Consider the following 27,407-nt stretch of genomic DNA (forward strand, 5'->3'; position numbering starts at 1 on the left):
AAAGAGAGAAAGAGAGAAAGAGAGAAAGAGAGAAAGAGAGAAAGAGAGAAAGAGAGAAAGGAAAAGAAATAGGAAAAGAATGGCAGAGAGTAAAAAATGAGAAGGGTTACAGTGAAAAAGAAAGAGGGTGAGAGTGAAAAAGAGGACAAAAGAATAGAGGAAAAAAGAAGAGAAGCCGGAGAGAAAAAGAAATAAAGAGTAAAAGCATCAACTAGAGAGAAAAATAAATAGTTAGAAATAGTGAAAGAGAGAAACAGAAGAACAGACATACAGGGAAATACAAAAGCAGAGAGAGACAGTTAGAAACAGTGAGAAACAGAAACAAAGTTAGAGACGGACAGAAATGACGTGACAGAAAGAAAACTAAGAGAAGAAGCAAAGGAAGAAATACAGTGGGGAAAAAAAAATGACTAAACCGCACCAAAAAAACACAGGAGCCAAAGGGGGAGGGGGAGGGAGCGGGGGGCATCGTTATTAGGGTTGATTCAACTTTATTGAATGTTTTTTTTATTTACACTCCAGCAAAACACATGGAAACGATGTATACCAATGGGAGCGTAGATACAATCCGTACGCTGACCGGTAGAAATCCCGCTTACGTACGGAGCCCTACGTGGAAATGCGGCGGCAAATGCAAACACGGAACGATACGGGGCAATAGAAACCGAACGCATATTAACGCAATATAACCTTTTTTCTATTTACATTACACTTTGTTTGATTGTTAGAGGAAAGACCAAAACAAAAATAGCACACAGAAACCAACAGTCATCCACCGTGACCGCCTCCTTCACATTGCACGCAAACTCACCGTCGCTCTCGTTTCAACCGCTCCGCTAAGCCCCGGCAATCGTGGTTCCTCGGGAACGTGGTTCCCGGGAGCCTCCGAAAAAATCCTCCTGCCTGACGAAAACCCCGGTCCCGGGACGGTCCGCCTCCGAACTTTGGCGATGAACGTCGCCTCGCGGACCGGCCGGGACCGAGGAAAAAAAAACCCAGCCGGGGGGAAAAAAAAAAAAACCCCCCGGCTGGGGATTTTTTATTCTAAATTTAAAAATGAGCTGAAAAACCTGAAAGGCAAAGGCCATACGCACAAGGTTAGAACCGGTCGACACACACACACACACAAACACACACACACAGAGCCCTCCTTCAGCTCACGCACAAACCCACCCTCGCTCTCGTCTCAACCGCTCCCCTAAGCCCCGGCCATCGACACGCATGCACGACGCTCCTCGGGAACGTGGTTCCCGGGAGCCTCCTAAAAAATCCTCCTGCCTGACGAAAACCCCGGTCCCGGGACGGTCCGCCTCCGAACTTTGGCGATGAACGTCGCCTCGCGGACCGGCCGGGACCGAGGAAAAAAAAAACCCAGCCGGGGGGAAAAAAAAAAAACCCCCCGGCTGGGGATTTTTTATTCTAAATTTAAAAATGAGCTGAAAAACCTGAAAGGCAAAGGCCATACGCACAAGGTTAGAACCGGTCGACACACACACACACACAAACACACACACACACAGAGCCCTCCTTCAGCTTACCCACAAACCCACCCTCGCTCTCGTCTCAACCGCTCCCCTAACCCCCGGCCATCGACACGCATGCACGACGCTCCTCGGGAACGTGGTTCCCGGGAGCCTCCTAAAAAATCCTCCTGCCTGACGAAAACCCCGGTCCCGGGACGGTCCGCCTCCGAACTTTGGCGATGAACGTCGCCTCGCGGACCGGCCGGGACCGAGGAAAAAAAAACCCAGCCGGGGGGAAAAAAAAAAAAAACCCCCCGGCTGGGGATTTTTTATTCTAAATTTAAAAATGAGCTGAAAAACCTGAAAGGCAAAGGCCATACGCACAAGGTTAGAACCGGTCGACACACACACACACACAAACACACACACACACAGAGCCCTCCTTCAGCTTACCCACAAACCCACCCTCGCTCTCGTCTCAACCGCTCCCCTAACCCCCGGCCATCGACACGCATGCACGACGCTCCTCGGGAACGTGGTTCCCGGGAGCCTCCTAAAAAATTCTCCTGCCTGACGAAAACCCCGGTCCCGGGACGGTCCGCCTCCGAACTTTGGCGATGAACGTCGCCTCGCGGACCGGCCGGGACCGAGGAAAAAAAAAACCCAGCCGGGGGGAAAAAAAAAAAAAACCCCCCGGCTGGGGATTTTTTATTCTAAATTTAAAAATGAGCTGAAAAACCTGAAAGGCAAAGGCCATACGCACAAGGTTAGAACCGGTCGACACACACTCACACCTGCAGACACAAGCTCTCACAGACAGACACGGACAATCACGCTCTCTCACGCGCTCTTCCGCTTACACGCTGACCGCGACCCTTACTTGAAACGTTACCTTGACGCTTCGACGCGTCTTCTGACCGTGGCTCTTCGATGTCCGGCGGTAGATTCCGGGATAACGTGTAGGGACCCGGGGACCTGCGAGACGACAGAGACGACGGGAGGCGGTCGACGAGTGACTATCTGACGGCTAGGAGCTATTCCCGCTCCGGGTCCATAAATTTTGTACCCAAAACCCCCATAGAAGACAGATGAACTGTAAAGTTTTATAACTGCTCTACCTAACCGTGACTACGCGCCTGGGCAGGGCAGCTCCGATCGTAAGTGGCACGACAGAGGCGTGTACGACATAAGCCAAGGTAGGTACATACAATATATGCACAATATAAGCCAACGTAGGTACATACAGTATAAGTACATACAATATAAACCGACACAGGTACATACGACATAAGTACATACAATATAAGCACATACAGTATAAGCCAACATAGGTAGGTACAACCTAAGCACGTACAATGTAAGCCGACGTAGATACAATATAAGTGAGGACTTGACGTAACTCTCCGGAAGATTAATTGTTGAGCCCTATACCCTTTGAGAAGGCGCAAGCTACGGAACTACTGCGGTCAGGTGATGAGGGTCTAATATGCTCCCTCTAGAAGTCCGAGAGAATGGCACGGGAAGAGAAGGCGCTACCGAAGGTGAGAAGGAAGATGGATGAGAACGTCTCCTGCACTTCTTCCCGTCTCAAAAAGTAAAAATGTAACGATGCCGGAATAAGCGATATCCAGGAAGGTACGCGAGTGAAATATGGCCGATACGGCAGAGAACAATGCCGATAAAGCCTCGAGATGTAACAAAGGCCTATGACGCAGAAATCAATGGACACGGACGACATAACACAGACACGGACGACATAACACAGACACGGACGACATAACACAGACACGGACGACATAACACAGACACGAGTGAAAACTGCCTGGCAGTTCCACCTTATGGACCCAAGATTGCTAGTCCAAGATGAGTCATAGGCCGATGATGCCAAAGGAAAGAAAGCCCTAGGGCAATAGCATGTGATGATGAAATTTAACTCCTTTCAAGATGTTAGTGCCAAAGGACTTAAGAGGAAGCCTAAGAAGCTCAGTAGGCCTGGACAAGAAAGCGATGACTACGGCGTGACCGTGGCTATAGCTCCGGACGTGAAGGCGAGCTCCTCGGGTGAAAAGATCCACGACGACGTCGAGAGTCGAAGAAGGCCGCCGACGCAAACCTCGCGAGGACGCGAAGACGGATCGGAACTGCCCTGCCCGGCGAAGACTCTGGTGAGGCTGAGGAGAAACCCTCTCCCTCTGCTTCCGAGGGGCCCGTCCCACTATGGGCCTCTCCTCTAAGCTAACATCTAATTGCCTCCTGTGATAGTAAAGGTTTTTCCCCTTCTCCCACCTACTGGCCCCGACACTTAGCTTTTGCAAGACGACCGGACAAAATCCATCGTCAGCCGAACGCGGATGGCGACATGTTCTCTACATCCGCTTCGGTGCTGCCGTTTCCAAACTTCAGCTATGCGCCTCCTCACGGTACCTAAGACAAAACAGAAAATGCAACTTGCGCCCTGCAAAAGAGGAATCCCCGGAACTCTGACGCACCGCTGCCCCGGCTCACCTGAAATCTTGATGTGACTCAACAGGCTGCCAGGAGGATACCTACAAAAGGAAAAGGTACAGGCTTAGCGTGCTGCCGCATAACGGTCACCGATGAGTCACCCAGCCTAAATGCCGACTCACCCGCTTGACTCTGTTACTTCACACGCCTAGGGCAGCAATGACACCTGCAAAGAAACAAAGCAAAAAAAACCACACTGAGATACTGAGAAAAGACCACCACCCTGACCTGACAAGTACGCCCACCTACACCTTAAGCTTGCACCCACCTGGCCTCAGACATCTGGGATCAGAGACATCTCGCAAGAGGACTGCCTAAAATAAAAAAAAAAAAAAAAAAGGGATGCTTAGACTTTCAGCAGAAACTGAGACCTTTGCGAGAACAAGTGCTTCTGTCCACTGCTCACCTGGCACACTTGGCCTTGACTGCAGCTATCTGCCTGGACTTCCTAATAATAGACAAAGAACAGTGCTGTAACATAGTCACCATTTATGCTTCCCCTGCAAATACAAACAGCAACTGACCTTCTCAGGGAAAACCCCCTGACCCAGGAGGGGCGCTCTGCCACAGATCTTAAATGTCTGCATCTGAAAGAAAGTTAGGAGAAAATTCAAACAACTGTAGGATAACTTAACAGGTCCAAGCATCCTGTGTGAATCTAGGAATACCATCTAGAATACAACTACATCCCCCATTCCAAATTGCAGGTCTCCAGGACTTGTGCAATTACACCAGGCTATGCAGCAGGACAGAGCAGCTCCGGGACAAATATGTGCAGACACCCGTGACACAGGACAGGACACGACAAACGAGGGGACGCCACAAGGAGAAAAATCTCTTGGTGAGAAAAATGCCCGCGAGGACAGAGAGATTGCGGAACGAGATGACCTAGGGGAGACGGACGGCTCGGAGCTGATGAGGCTCAAAGAACCCTGCAGGAAGAAGATGCTAAGAAAACGATGTCTTCCGAGAACTGCACGAGCGGATGCCTGAAAAGCCTACGGTAAGAATGAGCTACCTAGCTTGGCGTTCTCACAAGTCCTAAGCCGCTATAATGGATCGTTGGGGTGTGCGGCTGTCGCTACCGCTCAGAACGAGACCTTAAAAGACATCTGACCGGATGCTTCTAAAGACAGATACGACTGCGATGCCTGTCGGGACTCCCGAGTCAAAAGGCCTGTGGCGTTGGTGCCGGGCCGAGGAACGCAAAGATCACAGATGCCAAGATGACCCTCAGACAGCTAAGGTAAAAAAAGACAAGTGACGTGACAGACCTAAACAACACAGAATGCACAAGAGACAAGTGACACGACACACACCGGAACTGCTCTGCCCTGCGCACCTCAGCGCTGAGATCAAAAGAGACGCTTTCCCTTTAGGTGGCCTAAGGAGACACTTCTTAGACATCCCCATCTCCAAAGCAGACTCAAAAATCCCTTCCGGGCAGTCCCAAGCCAGCACCCCGCTTCCCTCCCCTCAGCGGGTCGTAGCCCTCGACTTATCTTGCACACTTCTGGGCGTGCAAATCCCTGTAGAGTGCAAAAGAAGGCCACCTCCCCGTCTGGGAAGTTCCAGCTGTCACCGGGCTCTTATCTCTTCGTCTGCCAAGACAAAGAAAAGGAAACATCAGTGCACAATCTTAACAGCACATGGGCCAAAACCTGACAATTCTGCTACTCACCTTCTCCTAAGAGAGCCCAGGCGTTCGGGCCGCACGCTTCGGCCGTGCTCCGAGGCCGACGCTGCCGTCACGAGGTACGCCTAGGTTAAGTGGAGACAAGGTGACTGGGCACGGCTGAAACTGGAGTGGACCCCCTCTCCTCCTCCCTACCTCCCCGACTCACCGCAGCTCCTCGGCCGTTCCCGTGAGCTACCCAGACGGGACCTTGAAATACAAGATGTGTGGGCTTCATCACGGGGTCCCGTCATACTTCCGGAGGGCTCACGAGTGCAGGAAACCCGGTCCGTCCGCCACCTGATGACAGGGGCTTAGCGTACGCCGAGTGGATGGCCTAAAGCACGCAAATGAGAACGGATGCTTAGAGGTGCACCAGAAACTGAGACCTGTGCGAGAACAAGTGCTTCTGTCCACTGCTCACCTGGCACACTTGGCCTTGACTGCAGCTATCTGCCTGGACTTCCTAATAATAGACAAAGAACAGTGCTGTAACATAGTCACCATTTATGCTTCCCCTGCAAATACAAACAGCAACTGACCTTCTCAGGGAAAACCCCCTGACCCAGGAGGGGCGCTCTGCCACAGATCTTAAATGTCTGCATCTGAAAGAAAGTTAGGAGAAAATTCAAACAACTGTAGGATAACTTAACAGGTCCAAGCATCCTGTGTGAATCTAGGAATACCATCTAGAATACAACTACATCCCCCATTCCAAATTGCAGGTCTCCAGGACTTGTGCAATTACACCAGGCTATGCAGCAGGACAGAGCAGCTCCGGGACAAATATGTGCAGACACCCGTGACACAGGACAGGACACGACAAACGAGGGGACGCCACAAGGAGAAAAATCTCTTGGTGAGAAAAATGCCCGCGAGGACAGAGAGATTGCGGAACGAGATGACCTAGGGGAGACGGACGGCTCGGAGCTGATGAGGCTCAAAGAACCCTGCAGGAAGAAGATGCTAAGAAAACGATGTCTTCCGAGAACTGCACGAGCGGATGCCTGAAAAGCCTACCGTAAGAATGAGCTACCTAGCTTGGCATTCTCACAAGTCCTAAGCCGCTATAATGGATCGTTGGGGTGTGCGGCTGTCGCTACCGCTCAGAACGAGACCTTAAAAGACATCTGACCGGATGCTTCTAAAGACAGATACGACTGCGATGCCTGTCGGGACTCCCGAGTCAAAAGGCCTGTGGCGTTGGGGCCGGGCCGAGGAACGCAAAGATCACAGATGCCAAGATGACCCTCAGACAGCTAAGGTAAAAAAAGACAAGTGACGTGACAGACCCAAACAACACAGAATGCACAAGAGACAAGTGACACGACACACACCGGAACTGCTCTGCCCTGCGCACCTCAGCACTGAGATCAAAAGAGACGCTTTCCCTTTAGGTGGCCTAAGGAGACACTTCTTAGACATCCCCATCTCCAAAGCAGACTCAAAAATCCCTTCCGGGCAGTCCCAAGCCAGCACCCCGCTTCCCTCCCCTCAGCGGGTCGTAGCCCTCGACTTATCTTGCACACTTCTGGGCGTGCAAATCCCTGTAGAGTGCAAAAGAAGGCCACCTCCCCGTCTGGGAAGTTCCAGCTGTCACCGGGCTCTTATCTCTTCGTCTGCCAAGACAAAGAAAAGGAAACATCAGTGCACAATCTTAACAGCACATGGGCCAAAACCTGACAATTCTGCTACTCACCTTCTCCTAAGAGAGCCCAGGCGTTCGGGCCGCACGCTTCGGCCGTGCTCCGAGGCCGACGCTGCCGTCACGAGGTACGCCTAGGTTAAGTGGAGACAAGGTGACTGGGCACGGCTGAAACTGGAGTGGACCCCCTCTCCTCCTCCCTACCTCCCCGACTCACCGCAGCTCCTCGGCCGTTCCCGTGAGCTACCCAGACGGGACCTTGAAATACAAGATGTGTGGGCTTCATCACGGGGTCCCGTCATACTTCCGGAGGGCTCACGAGTGCAGGAAACCCGGTCCGTCCGCCACCTGATGACAGGGGCTTAGCGTACGCCGAGTGGATGGCCTAAAGCACGCAAATGAGAACGGATGCTTAGAGGTGCACCAGAAACTGAGACCTGTGCGAGAACAAGTGCTTCTGTCCACTGCTCACCTGGCACACTTGGCCTTGACTGCAGCTCTCTGCCTGGACTTCCTAATAATAAAGACAAAGAACAGTGCTGTAACATAGTCACCATTTATGCTTCCCCTGCAAACACAAACAGCGACTGACCTTCTCAGGGAAAACCCCTTGACCCAGGATCGGGGGCTCTGCTACAGATTCAATCTGCCTGCATCTGAAAGAAAGGTAGGAGTAATGTCAAACGGCTGCAGGATAACTTAACAGCACCAAACATGTCAATCTATGAATACAATCTAGAGCCCAACTACACCCCGCATCAGAAATTTCAACTCCTGGGACTTGTCCCGTTACAGGCTATGCATCAGGGCAGAGCAGCTCCGGGACAAATACGTGCAGACACCCGTGACACAGGACAGAACGTGACAAATGAGGGGACGTGACAGGGAGAGAGAGCTCTTGGTGAGAAGAATGCCGGCGAGCGCCAGGAGAATGCGGAACGAGATGACCTAGGTGAGACGGACGGCTCGGAGCCGATGAGGCTCAGAGAACCCTGCAGGAACAAGATGCTAACAGAATGATTTCTTAAGAGAACTGCAGAGAGGAATGTTTTACGGTCCGAAGGCTCTAGCTAGCTTTGCATTCTTATCGGTCCTAATCGGCTATAAGGGATCATTGCGGTGTGTGGCTGTTGACACAGCTCCGAGCAAGACCTTAAAAGACATCTGACTGGATGCTTCTAAAGAGAGATGCAATTCAGATGCCTGTCTGACCTCCGGAATCAAGAGTCCTATTGCACTGGTGCCCGTCCAAGGAATGCGGAGATCACAGATGCCAAAAATGAGGCCAGGGTTTCCGATAGGGCCCTCAAAGGGCTAAGGTAAAAAAGACATGTGACACAAAATACCCAAACACACAGAATGCACAATAGACAAGTGACACAACACACACCGGAACTGCTCTGCCCTGAGCACTGTGATCAAAAAAAACCCTTTCCCTTTAGGTGGCCTAAGTGGATACTTCTTGCACATCCCTGCCACCAAAGCTGATTCAAAAAACGCTCCCAGCGCCTCGCTTTCATCCCCTCTCAAGGTCGTAGCCCTCGACTTATCTCTCGGACATCCGGGGATGAGAATCCACGTCGCGTGTGAACGGAGGCCTCCTCGCCTGCTGGGAATTTTCTTACGATCACCGGGCTGTAGTCCCTTGCTCAACTACAATCGAGAACACCAAACATCACTGCGTGATCTTAGCTGTACAACGGACAAAACCCAGCAATTCTGCTACTCACCGTTCTCCTCAGAATGCCCGGCTCCTTGGGCCGCACGCTTTGGCCGTGCTCGGAGGCTGACGCCGTCATCGCAGGGTATGCCTGGGTTGAGAAGAGACAAAGTGACTCGGCATTGCTGAAACCTAAGTGGACCCTGGCTCCCCCTCCCTACCTCGGCGACTCACCGCAACTCCTCGGCCCTTGCCAAAGGCTACCCGGATGGGACCTTGAAATACAAAATTTCAAGGCTTCATCACGGCCCTGAAATACTTCCAGAGGACTCACAAGCACAGGAAACCCGGTCCATCGGCTGGTTGGTGACGGGGGCTTGGCATACTCCGAGTGGATTGCCTAAAGCACACAAACGAGAATGGAGGCTTTAGAGTTGCACCAGAAATTGAGACCTGAGTGAGAACACCTGTTTCTGCAACCGGTCACTGCTCACCTTGACTGCAGAGATCCAGATTTAATGCCTAAAAATAAAGACAGAAAACAGTACTGTAACACACAGTCACCATTTATACTTCCACTGCAGAGACAAACGGTGACTGACCTGCTCAGGGGAACCCCCTCTCCAGGGACTGGGGGGCTCTGCCACAGATTTAATCCACCTGAATCTGAAAGAGAGTTAGGACAAAAGTCAAATGGTTGCAAGATAACTTAACAGCTGCAAACACCTTATGCCAATCTAGGAATACCATCTAGAGTCCAACTACACCCTGCACTGCAAATTTCAAGTCCCCAGAACTTATCCTATTACACCAGGCTATGCAGCAGGGCAGAACAGCTCTGGGACAAATATGTGCAGACACCCGTGACACAGGACGGGACAAACAAGGGGACGCTAAACACAAACAACACGTTATGACACAAACAACACGTTATGATACGAACGGCGTGACACAAGGATGATAACTTCCTGGCAAGAAGAATAATGGCGAGGAGTGAGAGGATGCCAAAAGAGATGACCGATGCTCTGGCAGTGGTGGATGGAGGAGGCTCTAAGGAGCAGAAGAGCTCCTGGAGAAGACTGGAACAGAGTGACCCGTTAAAAGAACTGTTGGTCACAATGATCAGGATGGCTGTGAGACAATGCTACGTTTAGAATGCTTTCCATATCCATACAATCTGGTAAGCCCCAGGATGTTACAGCTCGTGGCTGGAAAGGATGGATGGTGATACGGCCGGGAAGGAGGCCTCAAAAGACGTCCGACTCGATGCTTCGGAGATGCGACCGAGAGAGACGGCCGAGCCCGCCGGTAAAAGAACGAACGATATCGGCATCGTGCCGAGAAGTGCGAGCGTTCGAGAACCCAGAGATGCTGGCTGATGCTTGTGTTAAGGCCCTTGAGGGGAAAAGGCAGGGATATCTGATCCAAGGGACCCCAAAGACACACCAGATAACACGGTACATGGGACAACACAACACGGACCGGAACTGTTCTGCACTGCACACCCTACAGCTGCAATCAAAAGTAGAGCCTCTCCCTTTAGCTGTCCTAAGAGGCCCCTTAGAAGATATCCCTTTATCCTCTGCTAGTTTTCAAATCTATCCCAGGAATTTCCAATCCACTACTCCCATCTCCAGGCTGTGGCCCCGACTTATCTTTTGGGTGATCGGTGATGTGAATCCAGGTTGGACCTGAAATGAGTCTACCTCGGAGGGCCGTGTGATCGCCTGTTAGCCTCTTAGTCGGTTACAATAAAGAACAGCAAAATCAATGCATGAGTTTAGTGTTACGTGGGCCAAATCCCAGCAAGTCAGCTACTTATCCTCTTCTGAGCGTGCCTGGGTCCTCAAGTCTCCAGCTTCATCCTGAGTCCGAGGCTATGGCTGTTATTATGAGTGGCACCTGGATTAGAGAGAGGCAAAGTTACATGGCATTTCTGTGAGTGCAGTGGATGAGCTCGTGTGCTGTACAACGCACGAATGCCTCTGCTATGCTTGTGAAAAGCCTTGGGGGGGTCCTCAAATAGACACCATTTCTCACCCTGCTGCCTTCAAAACCCCCCACAATAACTCCTAACCGGGCACCCTGCTCACTCTCCCTCTCCTAGTCACAATCCTCAACTCATCTGAAGCCTCAATCTCAAACATCATCTTTGACACAGGGCAGATACCTTTTGTGACGCAATGAATCTGCTGAAAAAATGTTGTACTTGACACAACCTGGAGTTGCAGGAAGTTGGACTCCTCCTAAAAAAAAAAAAAAAAAAAAAAAAAAAAAACAAAATCATAAATTACAAAACCACCTTACCACCCCTGAATGCAAAACCCAAATCATGAACTTAAATACTCCCTGTATTCAACGTTGTTTTCTTCACAGTCTCTTCAAAGCCTCTGTTGCTTTAGATGCCCAAAAGCACCTGCTGAAAACAAGCTGAGATAAGCTGAAAGAGCCTCTTCATCAAAATGAGAGGAGAGCTCTTACCCCAGCAGATTCCAGAGAGGGAATGAAGCCCCCTGGAAAAGGCTGGGGTTAATATACCCCTGATTGGGCCCGCCTCTCGTTCCCACAATGCCTGGGAAAGGAGAGGGGCAAATCCCACCGGGTATAAAAGCCCTCAGAGTGGCTGCAGCTGTTTGGCTCCTCTGACTTGAATTTGAGGGGAGTAAAGGGCTTGATACAGAAGAAAACTCTCCAGGGAAATGACAGCACTTTCTTTTTTGCTACAACTACTTGGAACAAAAGGGCAGAAAGCTGGTAAGAAATAAACTTTGTTTATTTGAAAATAAAAAAGAAATAAAACTTTGTTTTTAGGCAGCATAGCTAGATAAGTTGGGGAATTTGCTGTTAACTTATATAATTATTCCTCAGTGACTACTAAGTAGTACTCCACTTGTGACTAAGTAGGGTGGAGAAGAATACTAATTATATGAACAGTCTGTCTCCTTGGGACTACTACCTAGGGCTATCTACATTATAAATAAAAATAAGAAAAATAATAGCCTCCTGGGCAGCATAAAGATTAAGTACATGCCAGGCCTGCCCTGCTCTGAGATATTTAGTCCTAGGGTGCAGAAAGAAGTGCCCTGAAAGGTAGTTTTAAACCCTTAAAATGCTGAAAAAGACAGAGCCTCCTTCAAGTGAAGCCTTTAACAGCAGGAAATGGGGCACTTACCTCAGCTGAAACTGATATAATGGCAAATGAATGTCTTCTGCCCTTTAATTCAATCCCCGAGAATATTGGGAAAAGAGGGGTTTTCCTCCCTTTAAATCTCTCCAGTGATGAAGAAAGAGGGATTTTCCCCTCAATCCAAACCCTTAAGAAGGAGGGACAGCTGGGCTTTCCCCTCAATTTAAGCCTTAGGACAACACAAAGGGTTACCCTTAATTCAAATGCAGTTACCCTTAATTCAAACCCATAAAAAACATTATCAAGGTTTTCCCCTTCTATTTAATCTGGAAAATAATGGAAAATGGGGATTCCCTGTCAATTAACACCCCTAACAGCATAGAAAAGGCAGGGATTCTTTCCACTGAGACCATTAAAATTGCAGGGAAAGTGGATTCCCTCACGATTTGAACACAAGAAATAATGGAAAAGGAAGCTTTTTCTCTCAATTTAAACTCCTTTTCTCCTACTAAGCCCTCTCTTTTCTGGGACTGCTGTGGAAGGTCTGGGGGTTCTAGGGAAGGGCTGACACAATAAAAGGGGAAAGCTGAAAGCTCTCCCCTGGAACCCCACATGCTGCCTGGCCTGCTCAGGTGCTGCCCCTTGGCAAGAGGGCTCTTCCCTTGGCATTTTCTCAAAGGGATGCTCTGTGCCCAGGTGGGTCCCGCTGCTCCCCAGTCCCTGCTGGATGTTCCAACCATAGTTCCTGGAGGAACGCTTGGAATAGCCCTGTTAGGCCCTCTGGACTAGCAGCTCCCTGTGCAGGTGTGCCCAGGTAACCCTCTGAAAGCGGCTTGTCACACGGGGGGCTGCGACACTTTGGAGTGGGGGATGAGGTGAAGAAAGGTCCTGTGGGGAGTTCCCTCCCCTACGCAGCCCTTTGTCTGCCCCTTAAACAATGGGGTGTCAGACTTTGCTTTCCAAGGAAATTAACAGTCTTTCCTCTCTGTGTGCCCCTAGCCAAACAGGAATTGCATCCAAAATTGCAGACAGCGAACGATTTCTCACAGACCACAGATGCCAACACCAAGAACTCTTGCTGCCCTCGGGGTGAAGCACACCACCAGTGAACAGACATCAATACACGGTGAGAGAGAGTTTGGTTTTACAGGGAAAAGGACCAGCGATTGGGTCCAGAGGTCAGTGGGCCCAAATGACATTATGCAACCTCAAGGTCCGAACGGTGCAAGATTTACAAGGGAGCAAAACTGCCCCCACCGAAAATTCGGGCTGCCCTGGCAGTGACAAGAACCTCCTGCAAACTAGCATAAAAATCGGGAGTGGTGGTTTTTGTTTCACAGGAAAAAGGGCTGGGGATCAAGTTCAAGGGGCCTGTGGCCCTGAATGGGCGGTTCCCTCCACAAATCTCAATAAGGCAGGCTGAGTCCCACACCCAAATTGTCACCACCGAGAATTTCTGCAGCCCTGACAGTCCCAAGGGAACCCTGCAAACTGACATCAGGAACCTGGGCTGGCCACTTTTCTTTCCCAAGGAAAAAGGCTGATCTTTGTCTCCAGGGGCCTGTGGCCCTGAGTGGCCGGACACCTCCAAAAATCCAAACGATCGAGGATGTGTCGCAGACCCAAGCTGCCCCCACCTCAAACCTGTGCTGCCCTGACAGTCCCAAGGGAACCCTACAAACTGACATCAGGAACCTGGGCTGGCCACTTTTCTTTCCCAAGGAAAAAGACTGATCTTTGCCTCCAGGGGCCTGTGGCCCTGAGTGGCCGGACACCTCCAAAAATCCAAACGATCAAGGATGTGTCGCAGACCCAAGCTGCCCCCACCTCAAACCTGTGCTGCCCTGACAGTCCCAAGGGAACCCTACAAACTGACATCAGGAACCTGGGCTGGCCACTTTTCTTTCCCAGGGAAAAGGACCGGTCTTTGTCTCCAGGGGCCTGTGGCCCTGAAGTGGCCGGACACCTCCAAAAATCCAAACGATCGAAGATGTGTCGCAGACCCAAGCTGCCCTCACCTCAAAGCTGTGCTGCCCTGACAGTCCCAAGGGAACCCTACAAACTGACATCAGGAACCTGGGCTGGCCACTTTTCTTTCCCAGGGAAAAAGGACCGATCTTTGTCTCCAGGGGCCTGTGGCCCTGAAGTGGCCGGACACCTCCAAAAATCCAAACGATCGAAGATGTGTCGCAGACCCAAGCTGCCCCCACCTCAAACCTGTGCTGCCCTGACAGTCCCAAGGGAACCCTACAAACTGACATCAGGAACCTGGGCTGGCCACTTTTCTTTCCCAGGGAAAAGGACCGGTCTGTGTCTCCAGGGGCCTGTGGCCCTGAGTGGCCGGACACCTCCAAAAATCCAAACGATCGAGGATGTGTCGCAGACCCAAGCTGCCCCCACCTCAAACCTGTGCTGCCCTGACAGTCCCAAGGGAACCCTGCAAACTGACATCAGGAACCTGGGCTGGCCACTTTTCTTTCCCAGGGAAAAGGACCGGTCTGTGTCTCCAGGGGCCTGTGGCCCTGAGTGGCCGGACACCTCCAAAAATCCAAACGATCGAGGATGTGTCGCAGACCCAAGCTGCCCTCACCTCAAACCTGTGCTGCCCTGACAGTCCCAAGGGAACCCTACAAACTGACATCAGGAACCTGGGCTGGCCACTTTTCTTTCCCATGGAAAAGGACCGGTCTTTGTCTCCAGGGGCCTGTGGCCCTGAAGTGGCCGGACACCTCCAAAAATCCAAACGATCGAGGATGTGTCGCAGACCCAAGCTGCCCTCACCTCAAACCTGTGCTGCCCTGACAGTCCCAAGGGAACCCTACAAACTGACATCAGGAACCTGGGCTGGCCACTTTTCTTTCCCAAGGAAAAAGGCTGATCTTTGTCTCCAGGGGCCTGTGGCCCTGAGTGGCCGGACACCTCCAAAAATCCAAACGATCGAAGATGTGTCGCAGACCCAAGCTGCCCCCACCTCAAACCTGTGCTGCCCTGACAGTCCCAAGGGAACCCTACAAACTGACATCAGGAACCTGGGCTGGCCACTTTTCTTTCCCAGGGAAAAGGACCGGTCTGTGTCTCCAGGGGCCTGTGGCCCTGAAGTGGCCGGACACCTCCAAAAATCCAAACGATCGAGGATGTGTCGCAGACCCAAGCTGCCCTCACCTCAAACCTGTGCTGCCCTGACAGTCCCAAGGGAACCCTACAAACTGACATCAGGAACCTGGGCTGGCCACTTTTCTTTCCCAGGAAAAAGGACCGGTCTTTGTCTCCAGGGGCCTGTGGCCCTGAGTGGCCGGACACCTCCAAAAATCCAAACGATCGAGGATGTGTCGCAGACCCAAGCTGCCCTCACCTCAAACCTGTGCTGCCCTGACAGTCCCAAGGGAACCCTACAAACTGACATCAGGAACCTGGGCTGGCCACTTTTCTTTCCCAGGGAAAAAGGACCGATCTTTGTCTCCAGGGGCCTGTGGCCCTGAAGTGGCCGGACACCTCCAAAAATCCAAACGATCGAGGATGTGTCGCAGACCCAAGCTGCCCTCACCTCAAACCTGTGCTGCCCTGACAGTCCCAAGGGAACCCTACAAACTGACATCAGGAACCTGGGCTGGCCACTTTTCTTTCCCAGGGAAAAGGACCGGTCTGTGTCTCCAGGGGCCTGTGGCCCTGAAGTGGCCGGACACCTCCAAAAATCCAAACGATCGAAGATGTGTCGCAGACCCAAGCTGCCCTCACCTCAAACCTGTGCTGCCCTGACAGTCCCAAGGGAACCCTACAAACTGACATCAGGAACCTGGGCTGGCCACTTTTCTTTCCCAGGGAAAAGGACCAGTCTGTGTCTCCAGGGGCCTGTGGCCCTGAAGTGGCCGGACACCTCCAAAAATCCAAACGATCGAAGGATGTGTCGCAGACCCAAGCTGCCCTCACCTCAAACCTGTGCTGCCCTGACAGTCCCAAGGGAACCCTACAAACTGACATCAGGAACCTGGGCTGGCCACATTTCTTTCCCAGGGAAAAGGACCGGTCTGTGTCTCCAGGGGCCTGTGGCCCTGAAGTGGCCGGACACCTCCAAAAATCCAAACGATCGAAGATGTGTCGCAGACCCAAGCTGCCCTCACCTCAAACCTGTGCTGCCCTGACAGTCCCAAGGGAACCCTACAAACTGACATCAGGAACCTGGGCTGGCCACTTTTCTTTCCCAGGGAAAAGGACCGGTCTTTGTCTCCAGGGGCCTGTGGACCTGAAGTGGCCGGACACCTCCAAAAATCCAAACGATCGAAGATGTGTCGCAGACCCAAGCTGCCCCCAGCTCAAACCTGTGCTGCCCTGACAGTCCCAAGGGAACCCTACAAACTGACATCAGGAACCTGGGCTGGCCACTTTTCTTTCCCAAGGGAAAAGGACTGATCTTTGCCTCCAGGGGCCTGTGGCCCTGAGTGGCCGGACACCTCCAAAAATCCAAACGATCGAGGATGTGTCGCAGACCCAAGCTGCCCCCACCTCAAACCTGTGCTGCCCTGACAGTCCCAAGGGAACCCTACAAACTGACATCAGGAACCTGGGCTGGCCACTTTTCTTTCCCAGGGAAAAGGACCAGTCTGTGTCTCCAGGGGCCTGTGGCACTGAGTGGCCGGACACCTCCAAAAATCCAAACGATCGAAGATGTGTCGCAGACCCAAGCTGCCCCCACCTCAAACCTGTGCTGCCCTGACAGTCCCAAGGGAACCCTACAAACTGACATCAGGAACCTGGGCTGGCCACTTTTCTTTCCCAGGGAAAAGGACCGGTCTGTGTCTCCAGGGGCCTGTGGCCCTGAAGTGGCCGGACACCTCCAAAAATCCAAACGATCGAAGATGTGTCGCAGACCCAAGCTGCCCTCACCTCAAACCTGTGCTGCCCTGACAGTCCCAAGGGAACCCTAAAAACTGACATCAGGAACCTGGGCTGGCCACTTTTCTTTCCCAAGGAGAAAGGACCGGTCTTTGTCTCCAGGGCCCTGTGGCCCTGAGTGGCCGGACACCTCCAAAAATCCAAACGATCGAAGATGTGTTGCAGACCCAAGCTGCCCCCACCTCAAACATGTGCTGCCCTGACAGTCCCAAGGGAACCCTACAAACTGACATCAGGAACCTGGGCTGGCCACTTTTCTTTCCCAAGGAAAAAGGCTGATCTTTGTCTCCAGGGGCCTGTGGCCCTGAGTGGCCGGACACCTCCAAAAATCCAAACGATCGAGGATGTGTCGCAGACCCAAGCTGCCCCCACCTCAAACCTGTGCTGCCCTGACAGTCCCAAGGGAACCCTACAAACTGACCTCAGGAACCTGGGCTGGCCACTTTTCTTTCCCAGGGAAAAGGACCGGTCTGTGTCTCCAGGGGCCTGTGGCCCTGAAGTGACCGGACACCTCCAAAAATCCAAACGATCGAGGATGTGTCGCAGACCCAAGCTGCCCCCACCTCAAACCTGTGCTGCCCTGACAGTCCCAAGGGAACCCTACAAACTGACATCAGGAACCTGGGCTGGCCACTTTTCTTTCCCAGGGAAAAGGACCGGTCTGTGTCTCCAGGGGCCTGTGGCCCTGAGTGGCCGGACACCTCCAAAAATCCAAACGATCGAGGATGTGTCGCAGACCCAAGCTGCCCTCACCTCAAACCTGTGCTGCCCTGACAGTCCCAAGGGAACCCTACAAACTGACATCAGGAACCTGGGCTGGCCACTTTTCTTTCCCAGGGAAAAGGACCGGTCTGTGTCTCCAGGGGACCTGTGGCCCTGAGTGGCCGGACACCTCCAAAAATCCAAACGATCGAAGATGTGTCGCAGACCCAAGCTGCCCCCACCTCAAACCTGTGCTGCCCTGACAGTCCCAAGGGAACCCTACAAACTGACATCAGGAACCTGGGCTGGCCACTTTTCTTTCCCAGGGAAAAGGACCGGTCTGTGTCTCCAGGGGCCTGTGGCCCTGAAGTGGCCGGACACCTCCAAAAATCCAAACGATCGAAGATGTGTCGCAGACCCAAGCTGCCCTCACCTCAAACCTGTGCTGCCCTGACAGTCCCAAGGGAACCCTACAAACTGACATCAGGAACCTGGGCTGGCCACTTTTCTTTCCCAGGGAAAAGGACCGGTCTTTGTCTCCAGGGGCCTGTGGCCCTGAAGTGGCCGGACACCTCCAAAAATCCAAACGATCGAAGATGTGTCGCAGACCCAAGCTGCCCTCACCTCAAACCTGTGCTGCCCTGACAGTCCCAAGGGAACCCTACAAACTGACATCAGGAACCTGGGCTGGCCACTTTTCTTTCCCAGGGAAAAGGACCGCTCTTTGTCTCCAGGGGCCTGTGGCCCTGAAGTGGCCGGACACCTCCAAAAATCCAAACGATCGAAGATGTGTCGCAGACCCAAGCTGCCCTCACCTCAAACCTGTGCTGCCCTGACAGTCCCAAGGGAACCCTACAAACTGACATCAGGAACCTGGGCTGGCTACATTTCTTTCCCAGGGAAAAGGACCGGTCTTTGTCTCCAGGGGCCTGTGGCCCTGAGTGGCCGGACACCTCCAAAAATCCAAACGATCGAGGATGTGTCGCAGACCCAAGCTGCCCTCACCTCAAACATGTGCTGCCCTGACAGTCCCAAGGGAACCCTACAAACTGACATCAGGAACCTGGGCTGGCCACTTTTCTTTCCCAGGAAAAGGACCGGTCTTTGCCTCCAGGGGCCTGTGGCCCTGAAGTGGCCGGACACCTCCAAAAATCCAAACGATCGAAGGATGTGTCGCAGACCCAAGCTGCCCTCACCTCAAACCTGTGCTGCCCTGACAGTCCCAAGGGAACCCTACAAACTGACATCAGGAACCTGGGCTGGCCACTTTTCTTTCCCAGGAAAAGGACCGGTCTTTGTCTCCAGGGGCCTGTGGCCCTGAAGTGGCCGGACACCTCCAAAAATCCAAACGATCGAAGGATGTGTCGCAGACCCAAGCTGCCCTCACCTCAAACCTGTGCTGCCCTGACAGTCCCAAGGGAACCCTACAAACTGACATCAGGAACCTGGGCTGGCCACTTTTCTTTCCCAGGGAAAAGGACCGGTCTGTGTCTCCAGGGGCCTGTGGCCCTGAAGTGGCCGGACACCTCCAAAAATCCAAACGATCGAAGATGTGTCGCAGACCCAAGCTGCCCTCACCTCAAACCTGTGCTGCCCTGACAGTCCCAAGGGAACCCTACAAACTGACATCAGGAACCTGGGCTGGCCACTTTCTTTCCCAGGGAAAAGGACCGGTCTTTGTCTCCAGGGGCCTGTGGCCCTGAAGTGGCCGGACACCTCCAAAAATCCAAACGATCGAAGATGTGTCGCAGACCCAAGCTGCCCTCACCTCAAACCTGTGCTGCCCTGACAGTCCCAAGGGAACCCTACAAACTGACATCAGGAACCTGGGCTGGCCACTTTCTTTCCCAGGGAAAAGGACCGGTCTGTGTCTCCAGGGGCCTGTGGCCCTGAAGTGGCCGGACACCTCCAAAAATCCAAACGATCGAGGATGTGTCGCAGACCCAAGCTGCCCCCACCTCAAACCTGTGCTGCCCTGACAGTCCCAAGGGAACCCTACAAACTGACATCAGGAACCTGGGCTGGCCACTTTTCTTTCCCAGGGAAAAGGACCGATCTTTGTCTCCAGGGGCCTGTGGCCCTGAGTGGCCGGACACCTCCAAAAATCCAAACGATCGAAGATGTGTCGCAGACCCAAGCTGCCCCCAGCTCAAACCTGTGCTGCCCTGACAGTCCCAAGGGAACCCTACAAACTGACATCAGGAACCTGGGCTGGCCACTTTTCTTTCCCAGGGAAAAGGACCGGTCTGTGTCTCCAGGGGCCTGTGGCCCTGAAGTGGCCGGACACCTCCAAAAATCCAAACGATCGAAGATGTGTCGCAGACCCAAGCTGCCCCACCTCAAACCTGTGCTGCCCTGACAGTCCCAAGGGAACCCTACAAACTGACATCAGGAACCTGGGCTGGCCACTTTTCTTTCCCAAGGAAAAGGACCGGTCTTTGTCTCCAGGGGCCTGTGGCCCTGAGTGGCCGGACACCTCCAAAAATCCAAACGATCGAAGATGTGTCGCAGACCCAAGCTGCCCCCACCTCAAACCTGTGCTGCCCTGACAGTCCCAAGGGAACCCTACAAACTGACATCAGGAACCTGGGCTGGCCACTTTTCTTTCCCAAGGAAAAAGGCTGATCTTTGTCTGCAGGGGCCTGTGGCCCTGAGTGGCCGGACACCTCCAAAAATCCAAACGATCGAGGATGTGTCGCAGACCCAAGCTGCCCCCACCTCAAACCTGTGCTGCCCTGACAGTCCCAAGGGAACCCTACAAACTGACATCAGGAACCTGGGCTGGCCACTTTTCTTTCCCAGGGAAAAGGACCGGTCTGTGTCTCCAGGGGCCTGTGGCCCTGAGTGGCCGGACACCTCCAAAAATCCAAACGATCGAGGATGTGTCGCAGACCCAAGCTGCCCCCACCTCAAACCTGTGCTGCCCTGACAGTCCCAAGGGAACCCTACAAACTGACATCAGGAACCTGGGCTGGCCACTTTTCTTTCCCAGGGAAAAGGACCGGTCTGTGTCTCCAGGGGCCTGTGGCCCTGAGTGGCCGGACACCTCCAAAAATCCAAACGATCGAGGATGTGTCGCAGACCCAAGCTGCCCTCACCTCAAACCTGTGCTGCCCTGACAGTCCCAAGGGAACCCTACAAACTGACATCAGGAACCTGGGCTGGCCACTTTTCTTTCCCAGGGAAAAGGACCGGTCTTGTCTCCAGGGGCCTGTGGCCCTGAGTGGCCGGACACCTCCAAAAATCCAAACGATCGAAGATGTGTCGCAGACCCAAGCTGCCCTCACCTCAAACCTGTGCTGCCCTGACAGTCCCAAGGGAACCCTACAAACTGACATCAGGAACCTGGGCTGGCCACTTTTCTTTCCCAGGGAAAAGGACCGGTCTTTGTCTCCAGGGGCCTGTGGCCCTGAAGTGGCCGGACACCTCCAAAAATCCAAACGATCGAGGATGTGTTGCAGACCCAAGCTGCCCTCACCTCAAACATGTGCTGCCCTGACAGTCCCAAGGGAACCCTACAAACTGACATCAGGAACCTGGGCTGGCCACTTTTCTTTCCCAGGAAAAGGACCGGTCTTTGTCTCCAGGGACCTGTGGCCCTGAGTGGCCGGACACCTCCAAAAATCCAAACGATCGAGGATGTGTCGCAGACCCAAGCTGCCCCCACCTCAAACCTGTGCTGCCCTGACAGTCCCAAGGGAACCCTACAAACTGACATCAGGAACCTGGGCTGGCCACTTTTCTTTCCCAGGGAAAAGGACCGGTCTGTGTCTCCAGGGGCCTGTGGCCCTGAGTGACCGGACACCTCCAAAAATCCAAACGATCGAAGATGTGTCGCAGACCCAAGCTGCCCCCACCTCAAACCTGTGCTGCCCTGACAGTCCCAGGGGAACCCTACAAACTGACATCAGGAACCTGGGCTGGCCACTTTTCTTTCCCAGGGAAAAGGACCGGTCTCTGTCTCCAGGGGCCTGTGGCCCTGAGTGGCCGGACACCTCCAAAAATCCAAACGATGGAAGATGTGTCGCAGACCCAAGCTGCCCCCAGCTCAAACCTGTGCTGCCCTGACAGTCCCAAGGGAACCCTACAAACTGACATCAGGAACCTGGGCTGGCCACTTTTCTTTCCCAGGGAAAAAGGACCGGTCTTTGTCTCCAGGGGCCTGTGGACCTGAAGTGGCCGGACACCTCCAAAAATCCAAACGATCGAGGATGTGTCGCAGACCCAAGCTGCCCTCACCTCAAACATGTGCTGCCCTGACAGTCCCAAGGGAACCCTACAAACTGACATCAGGAACCTGGGCTGGCCACTTTTCTTTCCCAAGGAAAAAGGCTGATCTTTGCCTCCAGGGGCCTGTGGCCCTGAGTGGCCGGACACCTCCAAAAATCCAAACGATCGAGGATGTGTCGCAGACCCAAGCTGCCCTCACCTCAAACCTGTGCTGCCCTGACAGTCCCAAGGGAACCCTACAAACTGACATCAGGAACCTGGGCTGGCCACTTTTCTTTCCCAGGGAAAAGGACCGGTCTGTGTCTCCAGGGGCCTGTGGCCCTGAAGTGGCCGGACACCTCCAAAAATCCAAACGATCGAAGATGTGTCGCAGACCCAAGCTGCCCCCACCTGAAACCTGTGCTGCCCTGACAGTCCCAAGGGAACCCTACAAACTGACATCAGGAACCTGGGCTGGCCACTTTTCTTTCCCAGGGAAAAGGACCAGTCTGTGTCTCCAGGGGCCTGTGGCCCTGAAGTGGCCGGACACCTCCAAAAATCCAAACGATCGAAGATGTGTCGCAGACCCAAGCTGCCCTCACCTCAAACCTGTGCTGCCCTGACAGTCCCAAGGGAACCCTACAAACTGACATCAGGAACCTGGGCTGGCTACATCACTTTCCCAGGGAAAAGGACCGGTCTTTGTGTCCAGGGGCCTGTGGCCCTGAAGTGGCCGGACACCTCCAAAAATCCAAACGATCGAAGATGTGTCGCAGACCCAAGCTGCCATCACCTCAAACCTGTGCTGCCCTGACAGTCCCAAGGGAACCCTACAAACTGACATCAGGAACCTGGGCTGGCCACTTTTCTTTCCCAGGGAAAAGGACCGGTCTCTGTCTCCAGGGGCCTGTGGACCTGAAGTGGCCGGACACCTCCAAAAATCCAAACGATCGAAGATGTGTCGCAGACCCAAGCTGCCCCCAGCTCAAACCTGTGCTGCCCTGACAGTCCCAAGGGAACCCTACAAACTGACATCAGGAACCTGGGCTGGCCACTTTTCTTTCCCAAGGTAAATAGCTGATCTTTGCCTCCAGGGGCCTGTGGCCCTGAGTGGCCGGACACCTCCAAAAATCCAAACGATCGAGGATGTGTCGCAGACCCAAGCTGCCACCACCTCAAACCTGTGCTGCCCTGACAGTCCCAGGGGAACCCTACAAACTGACATCAGGAACATGGGCTGGCCACTTTTCTTTCCCAGGGAAAAGGACCAGTCTGTGTCTCCAGGGGCCTGTGGCACTGAGTGGCCGGACACCTCCAAAAATCCAAACGATCGAAGATGTGTCGCAGACCCAAGCTGCCCCCACCTCAAACCTGTGCTGCCCTGACAGTCCCAAGGGAACCCTACAAACTGACATCAGGAACCTGGGCTGGCCACTTTTCTTTCCCAGGGAAAAGGACCGGTCTGTGTCTCCAGGGGCCTGTGGCCCTGAGTGGCCGGACACCTCCAAAAATCCAAACGATCGAGATGTGTCGCAGACCCAAGCTGCCCCCACCTCAAACCTGTGCTGCCCTGACAGTCCCAAGGGAACCCTAAAAACTGACATCAGGAACCTGGGCTGGCCACTTTTCTTTCCCAGGGAAAAGGACCGGTCTTTGTCTCCAGGGGCCTGTGGCCCTGAGTGGCCGGACACCTCCAAAAATCCAAACGATCGAAGATGTGTCGCAGACCCAAGCTGCCCCCACCTCAAACCTGTGCTGCCCTGACAGTCCCCAGGGAACCCTACAAACTGACATCAGGAACCTGGGCTGGCCACTTTTCTTTCCCAGGGAAAAGGACCGGTCTTTGTCTCCAGGGGCCTGTGGCCCTGAGTGGCCGGACACCTCCAAAAATCCAAACGATCGAAGATGTGTCGCAGACCCAAGCTGCCCCCACCTCAAACCTGTGCTGCCCTGACAGTCCCAAGGGAACCCTACAAACTGACATCAGGAACCTGGGCTGGCCACTTTTCTTTCCCAGGGAAAAGGACCGGTCTTTGTCTCCAGGGGCCTGTGGCCGTGAAGTGGCCGGACACCTCCAAAAATCCAAACGATCGAAGATGTGTCGCAGACCCAAGCTGCCCCCACCTCAAACCTGTGCTGCCCTGACAGTCCCAAGGGAACCCTACAAACTGACATCAGGAACCTGGGCTGGCCACTTTTCTTTCCCAGGGAAATGGACCGTCTTTTTCTCCAGGGGCCTGTGGCCCTGAGTGGCCGGACACCTCCAAAAATCCAAACGATCGAAGATGTGTCGCAGACCCAAGCTGCCCCCACCTCAAACCTGTGCTGCCCTGACAGTCCCAAGGGAACCCTACAAACTGACATCAGGAACCTGGGCTGGCCACTTTTCTTTCCCAAGGAAAAGGACCGATCTTTGTCTCCAGGGGCCTGTGGCCCTGAGTGGCCGGACACCTCCAAAAATCCAAACGATCGAAGATGTGTCGCAGACCCAAGCTGCCCCCACCTCAAACCTGTGCTGCCCTGACAGTCCCAAGGGAACCCTACAAACTGACATCAGGAACCTGGGCTGGCCACTTTTCTTTCCCAGGGAAAAGGACTGGTCTTTGTCTCCAGGGGCCTGTGGCCCTGAGTGGCCGGACACCTCCAAAAATCCAAATGATCGAAGATGTGTCGCAGACCCAAGCTGCCCCCACCTCAAACCTGTGCTGCCCTGACAGTCCCAAGGGAACCCTACAAACTGACATCAGGAACCTGGGCTGGCCACTTTTCTTTCCCAGGGAAAAGGACCGATCTTTGTCTCCAGGGGCCTGTGGCCCTGAGTGGCCGGACACCTCCAAAAATCCAAACGATCGAAGATGTGTCGCAGACCCAAGCTGCCCCCACCTCAAACCTGTGCTGCCCTGACAGTCCCAAGGGAACCCTACAAACTGACATCAGGAACCTGGGCTGGCCACTTTTCTTTCCCAGGGAAAAGGACCGGTCTTTGTCTCCAGGGGCCTGTGGCCCTGAGTGGCCGGACACCTCCAAAAATCCAAACGATCGAAGATGTGTCGCAGACCCAAGCTGCCCCCACCTCAAACCTGTGCTGCCCTGACAGTCCCAAGGGAACCCTACAAACTGACATCAGGAACCTGGGCTGGCCACTTTTCTTTCCCAGGGAAAAGGACCGGTCTTTGTCTCCAGGGGCCTGTGGCCCTGAGTGGCCGGACACCTCCAAAAATCCAAACGATCGAAGATGTGTCGCAGACCCAAGCTGCCCCCACCTCAAACCTGTGCTGCCCTGACAGTCCCAAGGGAACCCTACAAACTGACATCAGGAACCTGGGCTGGCCACTTTTCTTTCCCAGGGAAAAGGACCGGTCTTTGTCTCCAGGGGCCTGTGGCCCTGAGTGGCCGGACACCTCCAAAAATCCAAACGATCGAAGATGTGTCGCAGACCCAAGCTGCCCCCACCTCAAACCTGTGCTGCCCTGACAGTCCCAAGGGAACCCTACAAACTGACATCAGGAACCTGGGCTGGCCACTTTTCTTTCCCAGGGAAAAGGACCGGTCTGTGTCTCCAGGGGCCTGTGGCCCTGAGTGGCCGGACACCTCCAAAAATCCAAACGATCGAAGATGTGTCGCAGACCCAAGCTGCCCCCACCTCAAACCTGTGCTGCCCTGACAGTCCCAAGGGAACCCTACAAACTGACATCAGGAACCTGGGCTGGCCACTTTTCTTTCCCAGGGAAAAGGACCGGTCTTTGTCTCCAGGGGCCTGTGGCCCTGAGTGGCCGGACACCTCCAAATATCCAAACGATCGAAGATGTGTCGCAGACCCAAGCTGCCCCACCTCAAACCTGTGCTGCCCTGACAGTCCCAAGGGAACCCTACAAACTGACATCAGGAACATGGGCTGGCCACTTTTCTTTCCCAGGGAAAAGGACCGATCTTTGTCTCCAGGGGCCTGTGGCCCTGAGTGGCCGGACACCTCCAAAAATCCAAACGATCGAAGATGTGTCGCAGACCCAAGCTGCCCCCACCTCAAACCTGTGCTGCCCTGACAGTCCCAAGGGAACCCTACAAACTGACATCAGGAACCTGGGCTGGCCACTTTTCTTTCCCAGGAAAAGGACCGGTCTGTGTCTCCAGGGGCCTGTGGCCATGAGTGGCCGGACACCTCCAAAAATCCAAACGATCGAAGATGTGTCGCAGACCCAAGCTGCCCCCACCTCAAACCTGTGCTGCCCTGACAGTCCCAAGGGAACCCTACAAACTGACATCAGGAACCTGGGCTGGCCACTTTTCTTTCCCAGGGAAAAGGACCGGTCTGTGTCTCCAGGGGCCTGTGGCCCTGAGTGGCCGGACACCTCCAAAAATCCAAACGATCGAAGATGTGTCGCAGACCCAAGCTGCCCCCACCTCAAACCTGTGCTGCCCTGACAGTCCCAAGGGAACTCTACAAACTGACATCAGGAACCTGGGCTGGCCACTTTTCTTTCCCAGGGAAAAGGACGCGTCTGTGTCTCCAGGGGCCTGTGGCCCTGAGTGGCCGGACACCTCCAAAAATCCAAACGATCGAGGATGTGTCGCAGACCCAAGCTGCCCCCACCTCAAACCTGTGCTGCCCTGACAGTCCCAAGGGAACCCTACAAACTGACATCAGGAACCTGGGCTGGCCACTTTTCTTTCCCAAGGAAAAGGACCGGTCGTTGTCTCCAGGGGCCTGTGGCCCTGAGTGGCCGGACACCTCCAAAAATCCAAACGATCGAAGATGTGTCGCAGACCCAAGCTGCCCCCACCTCAAACCTGTGCTGCCCTGACAGTCCCAAGGGAACCCTACAAACTGACATCAGGAACCTGGGCTGGCCACTTTTCTTTCCCAGGGAAAAGGACCGGTCTGTGTCTCCAGGGGCCTGTGGCCCTGAGTGGCCGGACACCTCCAAAAATCCAAACGATCGAAGATGTGTCGCAGACCCAAGCTGCCCCCACCTCAAACCTGTGCTGCCCTGACAGTCCCAAGGGAACCCTACAAACTGACATCAGGAACCTGGGCTGGCCACTTTTCTTTCCCAGGGAAAAGGACCGTCTGTGTCTCCAGGGGCCTGTGGCCCTGAGTGGCCGGACACCTCCAAAAATCCAAACGATCGAGATGTGTCGCAGACCCAAGCTGCCCCCACCTCAAACCTGTGCTGCCCTGACAGTCCCAAGGGAACCCTACAAACTGACATCAGGAACCTGGGCTGGCCACTTTTCTTTCCCCTGGGAAAGACCGGTCCTGTGTCTCCAGGGGCCTGTGGCCCTGAAGTGGCCGGACACCCTCCAAAAATCCAAACGATCGAGGATGTGTCGCAGACCCAAGCTGCCCTCACCTCAAACCTGTGCTGCCCTGACAGTCCCAAGGGAACCCTACAAACTGACTCAGGAACCTGGCTGGCCACTTTTCTTTCCCAAAGAAAAAGCTGATCTTTGTCCTCCAGGGGCCTGTGGCCCTGAGTGGCCGGACACCTCCAAAAATCCAAACGATCGAGGATGTGTCGCAGGACCCAAGC

General features: G+C 53.7%; 1 long non-coding RNA gene across 3 annotated transcripts; it reads right to left on the reverse strand.

Annotated features, from left to right (window-relative positions):
* Window positions 1-456: 456 nt before the first annotated feature.
* LOC128782655 (uncharacterized) lies at window positions 457-7,799 on the reverse strand. Of its 3 annotated transcripts, none has more exons than XR_008428867.1 (12): window positions 7,761-7,799; window positions 7,506-7,673; window positions 7,343-7,422; window positions 6,186-7,262; window positions 6,068-6,109; window positions 5,650-5,980; window positions 4,493-5,569; window positions 4,375-4,416; window positions 4,237-4,282; window positions 4,091-4,134; window positions 3,969-4,009; window positions 457-3,887 (listed from the first exon to the last, which is right to left on the reverse strand). It is a non-coding gene; the product is annotated as an uncharacterized LOC128782655 (long non-coding RNA). The 3 variants fall into 3 exon arrangements; XR_008428866.1 differs by having other exon boundaries at window positions 5,650-5,729; window positions 5,813-5,980; window positions 7,343-7,673; XR_008428865.1 differs by having other exon boundaries at window positions 7,343-7,673.
* Window positions 7,800-27,407: the final 19,608 nt, after the last annotated feature.

The sequence above is a fragment of the Vidua chalybeata genome, assembly GCF_026979565.1.
Source record: "Vidua chalybeata isolate OUT-0048 chromosome 33 unlocalized genomic scaffold, bVidCha1 merged haplotype SUPER_33_unloc_3, whole genome shotgun sequence".
Lineage (NCBI taxonomy): Eukaryota > Metazoa > Chordata > Aves > Passeriformes > Viduidae > Vidua > Vidua chalybeata.